Genomic DNA, 15,050 nt, shown 5'->3' on the forward strand with positions numbered 1-15,050 from the left:
GATAAAATCCATTTATGATAACTTTCATTGCCTTCTCTCGATCTATCCCCCTCTGTAAATAGAATAACTGATATTTGCCAATTTTTGAGGTACTTGCTTCATGTTCAACATGGGCTATTGGGTTCTTCACATGGAAAAGTTTGCAAATATTAGATATATAATGGAAACAAGCATGCAATTCAAGGTTTCTCCTAAAGTCTCTTGGGTGAATTATAAAACACAATCTACTTAAAACATGATATATGGTAGTAACAAAATCCTACCCAAGATCCCACTTAAGAATTCAAAATGTTGCAAATAGGAGATGCCTTAAACAATATCAACTATTTAATTGCCTAATCACACTAAAATAGAAAAATCTTTAAAATGTTGAAAAGTGTGAAAAAAATGGAGTTGGAATATTATAGTTATGTCAGGGTAGATATAGTTATGTAAAATGTAAATTCTATCTAAAACACGTAAATGTAACTTCTATAGCTACATGAAATGTAACTTCAATATAACATTCTAAATATCCTTTTTCAATCATTTAAGAGACTAACATTATTTTATCTTCGGTTAATAACTTAATACTCTACCAAAAATATCATTGAATTGGTTCTTCACCAACCAAGTGGAAATTTTAAACCAGTGTGAAAATGCTTACTCATTCCCCTGCCATATTTTTGATATTTTATTTTTGTGTGGATTTAAGCTAGTGTAATGTAACTTCTGAATATTTGACAATTTAAATGTAACAAATTATGTAAATTGAAGTTATACAATTAACATATCCATAATAATATACAATATATGTGAGTTATAAGTAATATGACATTTACATGTTATATCAAGACAAACGTTTTCTCATCTCATTAACTCTTATCTTATAGTTGGTGATGGATATAGCGTTTAAAATTATGAGCCATCCTTGTCATATCTTATATTTAATGATGGATATAGCTTTTAAAAGCATAAACCTTGTTTTTTATTTTATGTACGGTCAATTTAAATGGAATTTCTCATAATTTTATTCAATATTATCTTGTACAACTGGAAATAAAATGATGTGGGGGTGGTGTTTCTAGTGACTTTCGAATGTGTTTTAATTACCTAAATTTAGCCTATTTAAAATAAACATGGGTGATGCATCTATTGATTTTCAAACTTGTTTTAATTACCTAAATTTAGCCTATTTAAAGTAAATAGTTGCATTGACCATCTTATCTTCAAGTCAGCAACATTGCTTGAGGCCATCTTCATGACATCCACCATCTCTGAAAATTATGAAATATTATTAGTATCTTGCACTAAATAGATAATGTTGGCATAGAATATTTTATTGTGTTTTTTACTCCGTGTCACAAATTTATTGATATTTTATGATTCTTGGTTTCGATTTCCATGCCAAGACTGGATTCATCATGCCCGTTATGATTTTTAGTTATGAACACATCATACTGCTCAATCCCAATTGTATCAAAAATAGAGAGTATGCACAATGACATGTAGTGACATGTGGGTGTCTATTTTACTCAATGATATGCTTGATTTTTTAACCCATTCCAATCCCACCACAATGAAATTAAGAGAGACAAGGACACAATAAAGACTATCAATAAATGAAATTAGAGACTTTAGAATGCAACTCAAATTGTACTTGAATGTAACGATAATTATTTATAGCTTCTTGGTCACCGATGAGCATCGAATAACACTGTGAAAAGTTCCTTGCATTATGATAATTTTTTTGCACCTGCACTAATCCTCTATAGTAGTTTCTTGACTTGCCTATCGATATAGTTTTAGAAACAATCCTACTCCTGAAATTATTCCCTATATGAATAATCTTTGTCCCCCCTATTGATATTTATTTTTCAAGGCAATAGAATAGAATTCTCCAATTACATCATTGCCTTTCAAAACAATGCTTAAGTATTTCTAGGTGATTATCAAACCAGTCTCTACTCAGGTCCACGAAATCCTTGATTTGTCTCCATCACAAAAAACCCTTTTCATAATAAAATTATAAATCCCATGTATGCATTCCTCGTCCCTGACATACCAATTCTTTACGGTGGAATAATTTATCATTTCTCCCTCGTTGCAATAGAGATACACTATTGTGGGATGGAGATGATCGATGTCATAAAATGGTGTAGTGTATCCTTCAATATATGTCACAGAACTCCTCTCAACTACAACAATAAGATTCCTCTCAAACTACCTATTCTCCATCTCATTCATCCTAAAATAAGTGGATATTTCCATGGGTGACAAAGTGTGCTTGGGGATTTAATAGAAGGAGTTATCACTAAAAAAAAATACAATGCAGCATAATGGTTATAAGTAGGAGGAACAACCCTATCAAGCTACTTCCTAACTAGGTCAAGATACTCCTGAATTACCTCTTATAACAAACAAAAGATAACCTCAACTACCTATAGAATCTACCTATGCATGGTATCAATGAAAACACTGTAAAAAACAACATCTACAATAAAATTGGTCAATCTCTTCTTTTAGTTAAGCGCATGCCCAACTTTTGAAAGGTATCAAGGAGGTCACGGTCAACCTCATCTAGGATCCTCTTTTTCTTCTACTCTCTCTGTTTAGGTTCAGAATAATAACAAAGGTCTTGGAAATTGATGGGTCGGTAAAAGTTATCAAACCATTTGGGTTCTTCCATTTTTAATCATTGTCTATAAGTATTGAGTCTAAATTGAAAAATCCATTCAGGTTCCTTTTTTCTAGTTGAAATTAACCTAAGCTTTGGAGAATTGTAAGGTTTAATGGATCTAAGTATATTCTACTTAAAATATAGTAACATGGTTTAAAACTATAGGCATTGAGATCAAAATCTAAGGATGAAACAAAAAACCTTTTATGTTCATGATTACAAGCAATTTTAATTTCATGAACAAAGTTTGAGGAAGGTCTAGTATTTTCATCCTACCAAAAAATTTGCTTGCATCACTCAAGCCATATAAATTTGGGCATGGTAGAGTCCATTACACAAACAATCACCAACTGGAAATAAGAAAAAAAAAGAGTATTTCATGCATTCTGACCCTAGAAAAGTTAGGGTAAGGACATGGAAAATGCTTAATTGTCCATTATATTTTGATGAATTGTTGGCCGAAATCAAGATCTGCATTATCATAATCATTAAACCCTTTGTACAATAAGGAAATGCAAAATGCTTACTTGTGCATTGTCTTTTGATGAATTGTTGACCACAATCAAGATCTACATTATCATAATCATTAAACCCTGAATTCTAGATGAAATTTATGCTTTGATCATATAAACCCTCGAAATTGTTTACCCATAATAATAATAAAAAAATTCTTTAGTAAAAAGGAAGAACTCTTCAGAGTCCAAATTCATACCCATGTACAAATGGCCAAAATATCCATGCCCAATGACCTTGCCCTTCCTCCATCTAAATGTTGATGCTCTCCTAAGGTGTTTCCCATGCAAACTCCTTATGGGGTTTGAATCCCATGAAATCCATAGATCACATTGATGGTCTTCCTTCTTCTGGCATTTCCACGCAGATATCAATAAGGAAGAGAAAAATGCAGTGCTACAATGTGATGTTGTAATCTATGAATATTTTATTTGAACCCAAAGCTAAACTAGAAATGAAAAATAAAAGAGATATTTATAATGGAAAAAATAAAATAAATATTTATAATATAAAATAAAATATATAAATTTCAATTGGGTTAAATGATTTACTTTTAATAATAATTTGTTATTTTTGCATAAGATGCTAAATTAAAAAGAAGAAGAAGAAGTTAAAAATGATATTGGGATGAATGTAAACATTTAAATATGGCCTCAATTACTAATAAAAAGTTAAATTAATAAAAATAATAAAATTCGATTTGTTATATTTTGATTTTTTTATTCACTTGTGAATAGGCTTTGTTACAATACCATGGGGCAATATCATGGCTTTGTCAATACTACATGTCCAAAAACCATAACTTATTTCACAACCAAAATATTTTATAACAATATGATAAGATTCTTAACCATGGATATTCACCCCCACCTTACGGTAGATATTTTTAACTTGTAAAAAATAGTCTTTGTTACAATACCATGGGTCAATAACATGGATTATCAATACCACATGACAAAAAAACGTAAATTATTTCACAAACAAAATATTTTATAATAATATGACAAGATTATTAACCATGGATATTCACCCTCACTTTACCATGGATATTAACTTGTAAATTGGCTTTGTTACAATACCATGGGCCAATACCATGGCTTATCAATAGCACATGCAAAAAAAACATAACGTATTTCATAGTAAAATATTTCATTTTAATTTAATTTTGCAACATTTTTTTAATTGAATCTAAAAGGGAAAATGTTACAATTTGAGATATATCTAAACTCTCTATCCTCGCGACTACTAAAAATATTCCCATAGAAATTATATTAAGGTTTTAATAAAATTAAGCTAAGATGGATCTGTGTCGGTTCTTTATATATATATATATATATATATATATATATATATAGATATATATATAGATATATATATATATATATATATATATATATATAGAGAGAGAGAGAGAGAGAGAAAACCGGCATAGATCCATCTTAGCTAAGGATCCTGTTGAAAATGGCAACAAGAAATGCTAAAAATAGAAGTGCTAAAAATAGCATTCTATTTTTAGCAGTTCAGGATAGATTCCTATTTTAGTCAATCCCTGGACTAAAAATAGGAAGTAAAATTCGAATTTGATATTAACAGCAGTTTCTAAATTAATTAATTAATTCATCTTGAGTTAATTAGTTAAGGAAAATCAAACTTGAAGTCTATGTGAGGACATGCAACAGTTTATCTATTAATTGAGGAATTTATCCATCACTTAAAGAGATAAGGATGAGTTGTAATATTGAGTTGTAATTAGTTGGCTCAGTTAACTGTGTCAAGTCCAGTTAGATTAATTTAACAATTTGTTAAATTAATGAGAGTTCAGTTAGTTAATGCTTGCATGCACGTAACTACTGTATTTCAGATAACTGAGTATTAACTCATGAATAACTCATGCGTGTCAGTTCAGACAGAGACCCAGTTGAGATCAGAGAAGGGATAGTGTACTATCAGTTGGAAGAATATTTTTCCTATAAAGGAAGCTCATCCATGATGAGGATTTATCTCCTTCAGGACTGTGTAGTTGGATCGAAGGTTACTGAGTGTGTGAAGAGGCCAATTCACACGAGTGGTTGCACTAGACCCCAATCAGAATTGCGCAAAGAAATAGGAGGCTTGGAGGGTAGACCAAAGGTTAGATAGAGGCCTTTGACCATCTATGAGTAGTAGAGGTATTGCAGAGAGAGAATGATAGCTTTTGAGATGATTATTTTTGTAATACTGGCTATATTTCCACTTGTATGATAATACAAAGTTGGGGTTTTAGGCTGAGGCTTTCCTCGGGTAAATTCTTTTGTGTTATGTGTGATTGATTTCTCCATATCAGTTATATGTGTTCTTATTGATGTTTCTTATGTTCGATTAAGCTTCTGCTAAATTGTTTGTAGAAGTAGATCAAGTGTTTTGCTTTAGTACATTGCATTACCAAGTGATCTACAGTGGGAATTTCTACAGATCCAAGGGATGAGAACAAGCAAATTGACTAATTATAATAGATTAAATATAGTGCATCAGTTTTTAAAGTTTTTCATTATTTTATTTTCTTTGACATGATTGATCCAAAATATAGGTATAATATTTACAGGCAATTAATTTTTTTAAATATAGATAATTTCTTAAACACAATACAATGTGATAAAATTTAAGAGAGAGTTAGGGAGGGAGCGGAGAGAGGGAGGGAGATGGTGAAAAAGTTGGAGGGCGGAGAGAGAGAGAAAGAGAGAGTGATGGGGGGAGAGAGAGTGAGGTGGGAGAGAGTGAGGAAGAGGGAGGGGAGGGAGAGAGCGAGGAAGAGGGAGGGGAGAGAGAGAGAGAGAGAGAGAGAGAGATGGAGTTGGAGTAGGAGAGAGAGGGAGGAAAGAACAAAGACATAAAGAGATAAAGGTGGAGAGAGAGAGGAGTTGGAAGGGAGAGATGGAGAGAAAGTGAGAGAGAGAGGAGAGGAGGGAAGAGAAAGAAGAGGATAGGATAGAGATAGGGAGAGAAGGGGAAGGGAGAGAGATGGACAAAGACGGGGGGGAGATAACGATAGAGTTGGACGGAAGAGAGAGAGAGAGAGAGAGAGATTTGGGGGGGGGAGAGATAGAGGGAGGTGGGAGATAAGGGATAAAGAGGAAGGAAGATAGAGATGAGGAGAGAGAGATGGAATTGAGGGGAAAGGAGAGGGAGGGAATGAGAAAAATATAGAGGGAGAAAGGTGGAGAGAGAGAGGAGGTGAAAAGGGAGACATGGAGAGAGAGGAGAGCGGGAGGGAATAAAGAGAAGGATATAGGAGAGGGAGAGAAGGGGAAGAGAGAGATAGATAGAGAAGGGGAAGAGAGGGAGAGGGTGTGTGTATGTTTGGGGGGTGAGATAGAGAGAGGGATTAACAGAGAGACACAAATACACATATAGATATTATATAGCCAATCTAGATCAATATTAACCCTATAACTATCAAGTGCCAAAAGGGATCCAATCTCTTGAGGTGCAAACATTTCCTCAAGTTTTGCACTAGAAAAAAAGTTTGCACCTTGAGAGATTGGATCCCTCTCGACGCTTGATAGATCCGGGGTTAAGATGGATCTAGGTCGGTTAATATGAAATTAAAGTAGTTTTTATTTCATATTATAGTCTTAAAAATTAAAATTTCTCTTCAAATTAATTTCAAATTGGAACTAGATCCAATTAGATTCAATGAATAGATTTTTAAAAAATACATAAAATATTTTTTTCTATTAAAAAATATATTTTTAAAATTACAAATTGTTAGAGATAAATAATGCAAATTTGGCTCACCTATACACCATGTGAGGATGAATAATTTTTTAAGGAAGGATAACCTTTCAACCAATCTTTAATAGTCTTTCAATCCCCTATCACTTGTAAGTTTAGATTGCTTGACACAATTAAGATGACTAGTTCATAAAAACCCGATTCATATTATTGTAGTACTTGTTAGGTAGTTGTAATTTTGTTTTTAGACTAAATCAGTCATTCATGTTAGTCATTTTTAGTTGTATTACTTATTATCTAGTCACATATTTTAACCCGTGACTAAATTAGTGATTTATGTTAGTCGTTTTTAGTTCGGTCACTTAAGATTGCTCATATTTTGTAGTATTTCACTTGGAAAAGTTTTGGTGACTAAAATTTTTAGTCATATAGTCACTAATTTCTCATTTTATACAAGTGGATAAAAGAATATTTCATGTGTAAATTGTAGTCCAACCAATATTAAGTTGGAAACTCATATTGTAATACTTGATATTTTTAATAATACAATTTATGTGTTTGAAATTATTTATAGATGCACTTGATATTATTTAGTATTGTAATTAACATATGTAACTTTATGTTTTCATATTAAAAGGCCATACACATTGTATGACATTTTTTTAATGTAGTCACCAAATCATACTAATTAATTTATGTTGATTAATAATGAACACATAAAATCAATTTAAAACTACTAATTTAGTAGTTTATATTGGTTAATGATAAACACAAATAAAATGAACATATATTTGAATTAATTGTTTACAATGATTATTAACGAAAGTAAATGAAATGAGTATAAACTAATAAATTATTCATTTATATAATGAATATGAAACTACCAAAAAAATATAAATGACTAATGCAAATGATATATTTGTGATTACAAACAACGACTAAATTTTTCATATATACAACTATTAGTAGCTAATTTACAGGATCTTATACCACGACCAAAATTTATTCATATTTATTTGGTCATTAATTGGTTTCAAATGATAGCTAAATTTTTCATATATATGACTATTAGTAGTTAATTTACAATATCTTATAACATGACCAACATTTTGGTCATATTTCTTTGGCCATTAATGGATTTTCTTAGGTAATTATATAATAATTTATTTTGTTGTATATTTGGTTATTAATTGTGGAAATTAATGACTAAATTAATAACCAAATTTATGACTAAATATACTACTAGACAATAAAATTGAGACAACCAATTAATGACTATGCTAAAAACGAACAAAAGTTGGTCGCATTATAAGATACTGTAAATTAGCTACTATTGGTCACCGACCGAAAAATGGTTGTTTATATGAAAATTTAGTCATTTTTTTAGTAACTAATTAGCCATTTTGTACTGGTGTGAGGAGAGTGGTTGAAGTAAAAGAGAAAAAATAAAAAGGTGGAGACATTGTGTGTTCTAGAGGCTTGTAGGGTTGAGCAAGTGGAAACACTGTAAACTCTAGACTCCTGTTTAGCAAAGAAGGGACTGTGTGTGTGTTTGAATTCCTTCAATGTGAGCACAAGGAAATATCGTGTGCTCTGTATCCATGTTAAATAGGTGGATACATTATGGACTATGATTGAATGTATTATACATGCAAGAACATCTCTTCAAAGAAAATAGTACCTAGAAGGTCTTCTTAATTTTACTAAAGGGATTAGGTTCCCTTAATTTGATTCAATTTGATTTATGAAGATAGGATTATAAGATTTGTTTTCAAAGAAATAAAGATGTAATAGAGCTTGATTATAGGAATGAGGAATTCATTTCCTCAATGACATGTAATTCACTATTTCTAGTGGTTTCTTGAGAGAATTAAACCTTTTAGGGTAGACTTGGTATTTTTTATGAATAAATTATTTGGTCCATGTTTATTTGATCTAAAAAAATTATTCTTATTGTATATAGACAAATTATGTAACAGTGAAAAATCTTGAAGTATATGGAGGAGAGTGTGTGTGAGAGTATTTTAGTTCTGGAAAAATTATGTAAAGGAGGAAGTTGATGTTAGTATTAGAAAAGTCTTATAACATTCCCCTTCCATATATATATATATATATGGAAGGGGAATGTTATAAGACTTTTCTAATACTAACATCGATGTTAGTATTAGAAAAGTCTTATAACATTCCCCTTCCATATATATATATATCTATATATATATATATATATATATATATATATATATATATATATATATATATATATATATTGGTTATGTATGGTTATTTGTGTTATGATTGATCATTTACTATATTTTGAGAGATATTTAAAAGCAAGGATAAAGTTGATATTGGTCTTATTTGTATTCCAAATGGATTAACCATCACAAGCCCCTGATGTATAATATCAGGATGGGACTTACAATCCCAACTTCAATCTTAGAGTTCATTGTTCAAAGTTCTACTTGTGTATAGTTATCTTGGTCTAAAATAGAATATGAGATTGAAATTAAATCTATATCAAGCTTGGGTCTAGCTTTGAATACATTAACTAAAAAAGTTATGAGAAAAATTATGGAGAAAGAATCTATCAATTCCTAACAATTTTTATTTAGCTCAATTCACATTGAACTGCAGATTTTATATCTAGATTCATTTTATGCCTGGATCCATTAAAATACGGAATCATAGTTATCATCTAGATAAAGTTTCTCATTTGGGACTTGTTGGGTCTCAAAAATTTCATTTCTTTCATCATATTTTCATTCATGTTTAACCATATTCCAATATATTATAACCTTACACTAAGACCATTTTCATGATCATATATGGGTGTATCATTATTATTTTCCAAAGCATTATTTTAGTATTTTGAGTGAATTTATGGTTAAGTATTAGAAAAAAAACATGTATTCACTTATATATAAAAGTTGTATGAGTTTTGTGATGTGTGTAGGCATATTTGAAGATTCCAACAAAATCATATTTGGACTCTAAGTCTCAAATTCAAATTTCCTTTTCAAACCCTTGAAGATTTGAGGAATATTTGAGATAATCATTCAAGCAAATTTGAGGGAGAAAAATCATGAAAGTTATGATAATATTTCTTATAAAATATTTTAGATATTTGTAAGAGGATATGTAGAGATGTCACTTGGTAGATGTTAACACATGGTTGTAACCACATGAGATATTTGTGGATCTAGGAGAGATTGTTGGATCTACATTTATTAATTAGTTATCTTAGTTTTTGTATAAATAGGAGTGTCTTCTCCATTCAAAGGGAGGAACTCTTGGAGCATAATTCCAAACTATGATGGAGTAAAATACATTTGATAACTTTTTGTGTTATTTATTTTAGATTTTTAGATTTTTATTTTGTTGTAAGATGTAGTGTCATAATTCATGTAGTTTCATAGTATATTTTTTTTATATTAGTTTTCTTATGTTTTAATTTAGTACTTTTTGCATATCAGCAGTAACACTTTATTTAATATTACAATTGTGAGCTTTCAACACTTGATCAAAGATGGCGATTTGGATTAACAAAAAAAATTGAGCATCCAACGTCTAACACATTTTCTTACTGAAATAAGATAGATATTCAAAAAATAAAACATGGGTTTTGTACAGAATGAGTCAATTTAGTTACAGTGACGAAATTTCTTCAAAACAATGCACAGTTTTGAAGATATTCAAGGATCTTTAAAATGTAAATTTTCAAATTTCGTGTTGCTACCAACAAATATATCAATAGAAAAATGAATTTGAACTGTCCATCAAATTAAGAAAGAGATCTCTCATTTTGAACCTAAATCAATCTATTTTTTAAGTCATCACAATTCTCTAATCTTTTTAATTAACAAATAATTTACATTTCAATGATCACTTAGGATTTGATTTATTTATTTGTTTTAGATGCGTTAATTTCAATTTTATAATTTTCACTTCATTATTTTCCATATTGCAATCAAGCGCTTAAAAAATATAAATATACAAAATAAATAAAACTAAAATCTAAAACATTATTATGTTTTATTAGAGTTTCTTTCTTTCATAGAAATAGATTGCAAATGTTTTCTAGATTAAATTTACAAGCTTTTATAGATAAGAGATTTCCATGCTTTCATAAATTAAGTTTACATGTTTTCCTAGATTAATTTTTCAATGCTTTCCTAGATTAATTCTTCAATTATTTTCTAGATTAATATTTCATTTCATGCCATTTAATTTGTTTTTATAGAGTAGAAATTTCTTTCTTTGCAATTTATTTCTTTTAGAATTGAAAACTAAACTCCTAACATAGATTGTGTCGTATGTTTCACAAGTTTATGATCTCAAATTCACAACATAATGTAAAGTAATTTAAAGCACAATTAAATTACCCAACATTTTGGCACTGTTGTCGGGGAAGTATACATAGGATTTAGTTTTCAATTTAGATTGTTTTTTAATTTATGCAACTTTGGAAAAGAGAGATGGTAAGATGAGAGGTAAGAACTTGCACATCACCATTGTGAGGTTTTTCTTAGCCTTAGTTGTTTAATTGCATATCATTCTTAGTTGCATTCATTTTTTGTTGCATAAGTTTAATTTCATTCATTTTAGAGTGCATTCTAGAGGTAGATTCATTACAGAAAAAAATAAATAAATAAAATAAAATAAATAAATAAATAAATAAAAATAAAAAAAAATAAAAATAAAAATAAAAAAAAAATAAATAAAATATATAAAAAATAAAAAAAAAATAAAAAATAAAAAATAAAAAAAATAAAAATAAAAAAAAATAAAATTAAAAATTAAAATTAAAATTAAAAATTAAAAATAAAATAAAAAAATTAAAAGTAAATAAAAATAAATAAATAAATAAAAATAAAAATAAAAATAAATAAATAAATTAAAAAATAAAATAAATAAATAAATAAATAAAAAATCCACAATCACCTACCATCCCCACTAGATCACGTGGTGCAGTAAGAACCACATTGCCATCCACATCATAAGTTCCTACTTTTGCAGGTGGAAGAAGACTCCCTCCTTGATGTGGAAAACATGGTAGAGAAGGTAGAAAAAAATGATGGAAATGATGACAATGAAGGAGATCCTTTTGGATTTCCCATTCAAGATACTGAAATAAATGTTAAAATGAAAAACATCTCTCTATCTATAGTTCCCAACTTCCATGGTATGAGGTCATAAGACCTATAAATATTTCTTTTTGAGTTTGAAATACTTTGTAGATCTTATAATTATATATTAGATGCTCAAAAATTGAAATTTCTTTCGGCTACATTAAAGGATAGAGTTCTTAAATGGTTCATGTATTTAGGGACTAACTCAATAAGGTAATGGGATGATATGAAAATCATGTTTCTAAAAAAAATATGAAGACTATTGTATACGTCATGTTCTTAAAGATGAAATCCTTAAAATGAATAAAAAAAAAGATGAGAGCCTTGAGGATCTGGTAAAGAGATTTATGTATAATATTAAGAGGGAAGTTTGATGCATTAAAAACCCTCTTACTTAGAGAAATTAGAGATGAATGGATTGATATTCTTAATCTCATGGGCAAAGGAGATGTTTCTCTATTATTATTTGAAGAGATTTGTGAACTATGTAAGCACATATCAAGAGGAAAAGAAAAGTATGGTAGATCCCCTCAAGATTCAGTAAGTATGTCAACATCAGAGTTGGTAAGTCGAGTTGAACTTGGAAATTTTCTTGATAGTTTTAAAATAGATATTCTTCGTAATTTAAGTGAACAAATAAATATGATAAGAATGAAAAATAAGAAAAAAACTGAGAATGTTTCTTTGTCTATAATTTTCCCTAAATGTATAAAGAAACATGATTTGCTTGAATGTCCAGTTGATAAGATTAAAATTTTTGTCATATGTGCATAATAACATGCTACTAAGGAATGTACATCATTAACATGGTTGAAGACATTTTACCAAAATGATAATGGAGCAAATCAAGCACCAAAGGATCTCTATTATGTAGCTCCAAGAAGGCCTTGGAAACCTTGTCAAATCGGTATGATTCAAGATCCTAGTTCACAATTTCAATCTTATACACAACAATCTCGATGTAAGATACTTTCCTTGGCAAACTTGACCATCTCAATCCCAACCTGAAAATCAATCTTGGCAATAAGGTTGGAAAGGGCCTTATGGAATAATTCCACCATATCCTCAGTCTTTTTCTCACTATCCTCAATCTCAATGCTATCCATGCCATTCACCTCCACCACAAACTCATTTTCAACGTCAATTGACCTCAATTCAACCTTTCTCATTACCACCTATGCAAGCACCCCAAAGAATCATTCCCACTCAACTACCTACACAACCGTTTTCAATCCATAACAATAAAATAACTCAGTCCACTTACAATTTTGAGGTACAATATCTTCAAAAAAATCCTCTTTATCTAAATGATATTCATCTTAGATCAGGAAAAGTATTACAAAAAAATAGGATTCTCCAGTTGTCATTGAAGAACAACATCCAGAAGAAGAAGATTCAAATGATGTCCAAGAATCATGGATGCCCGTTGATGAAGAGAAGTTGTTGGAACCTAAGATTGAAGAGTTTCTTGCATGCCTATCACCAGATTCTATGAACGGGGATCACATATCTAAAGACTTGGATGGAATGATAACAAGAAGCCAAAGAAGACAAGATTACATTGAATCTTGGTTGAAGACAGCCATCAGATCCCAGTTCTCAATTCTTCAATATTTTCTGACATCATCCCAATCAAGGAAGTTGGTCTCTCATATATTGGTATATATCAAAATGTATCTTTCAAACCTGCATATGAGTTTATTTGTCATCATGTTACACACATGGTTCCATTAGAAGTATTCCTATACTTGAAAGAGATTTTCATTTTCAAAGTAGAGTATGATAGAATAAAAAAAAGGTGGAGAAGAAAAAAATATATATATTAAAAAAAATAACAGAAAAAGAGAAGAGAAAAAAAAATGGTCTTTTTGTGGAAAGCGCAATTAGACACAAGCTTTGTTGAAAACTAGACAACTTGCAAACAAATTTCACAATAAGTTATGTAATTTCATGTTGGTTTCAATATTTCATTATGGTTCTTCAAATTATTTTTAGTTCTATGCTTGAGTTGGCTGATGTGGGATTCCTTAAGGCCCACCTTCCAACAGATCTTGTCCCATTGACTTTAATACTTTATTTGAGACCAAGATCATATACTATTTGAATTGCCTTGGAGCTTGCATACATCAACGAAAATCCTCTTTGATGACAACAATGTCTCTTAATTTTTATATCTTTCTGGTGACTCGACTTCAACACATTTATTTGTACTTGTCAAGATCCACACCTATACCTTGAAACTCATTTACATTATTGGTGAGTTTTCTCCCATTAGTTAATGATTAACATTAATGGTCAGTAATCCAATGAATTATTTCTATGTTCGACTTCAATGAAATCCATTAACATAGATTAAATTGTACTAATCATGGTTATATGTGAAGACTATGGTTTATGATATCAACAACAACTTACAACAATGTTCCAATAAATCAAGGTTTGGTTCCTAGTTCTAGTAATATGAAGGCAGAAAGGCTCCAATTTCATATTTTATTCTTTATTAATACAACCAAGAGAAAATAAGAAGCATAGCATACTCTTTCACTTCATATTCCATGATCAACAGTAACAACCAAGATCTCCCAAATGCATAGTCTATGGACTTTTCAGGTAGGTGAAGGTATGTAATTTTATAATCTTTAATCAATAATTCCTTGAATTCTAAAAGACATGTATTTGGAAAACTTTCCATATGACATTTCTTTCACCATTTTTCAAAGATAGAAAACACCTTTAGTTGGGGGGTGGGTATTTATTAGCATTTTTCAATTTCATATTCCATAACCCCATATATTGTTGACCAACATGTTCCCCCAATTGACTATTGTTGCTCTTCTATTCAACGATGAATATGTTTTGGAATGATTCAGATCATGAGTAAAGATAAATTGATATGCATAAAAATGGGTCTTCATTTTGAATTTATTTTCAAGTATTCTTTGTTGTAGCAAGAATAGAAATAAAACAAAAGTGTTGCTACACAAGAACCAACACTCACAATACTTGTGGTTACCACACAAGAACCAACCAGAAGAGCT

At 29.9% G+C, this 15,050-nt stretch overlaps 1 pseudogene; it reads right to left on the minus strand.

Annotated features, from left to right (window-relative positions):
* Nucleotides 1-1,594: 1,594 nt before the first annotated feature.
* On the minus strand, nt 1,595-13,181 carry LOC149163894 (iron-sulfur cluster assembly SufBD family protein ABCI8, chloroplastic pseudogene; annotated as a pseudogene).
* Between the last annotated feature and the right edge of the window lie 1,869 nt (nt 13,182-15,050).

Source organism: Pinus tabuliformis, chromosome 5_1 (genome assembly GCF_031772625.1).
Source record: "Pinus tabuliformis cultivar Carrire ecotype Pingquan chromosome 5_1, CPIR1, whole genome shotgun sequence".
Classification (NCBI taxonomy): Eukaryota; Viridiplantae; Streptophyta; class Pinopsida; order Pinales; family Pinaceae; genus Pinus; species Pinus tabuliformis.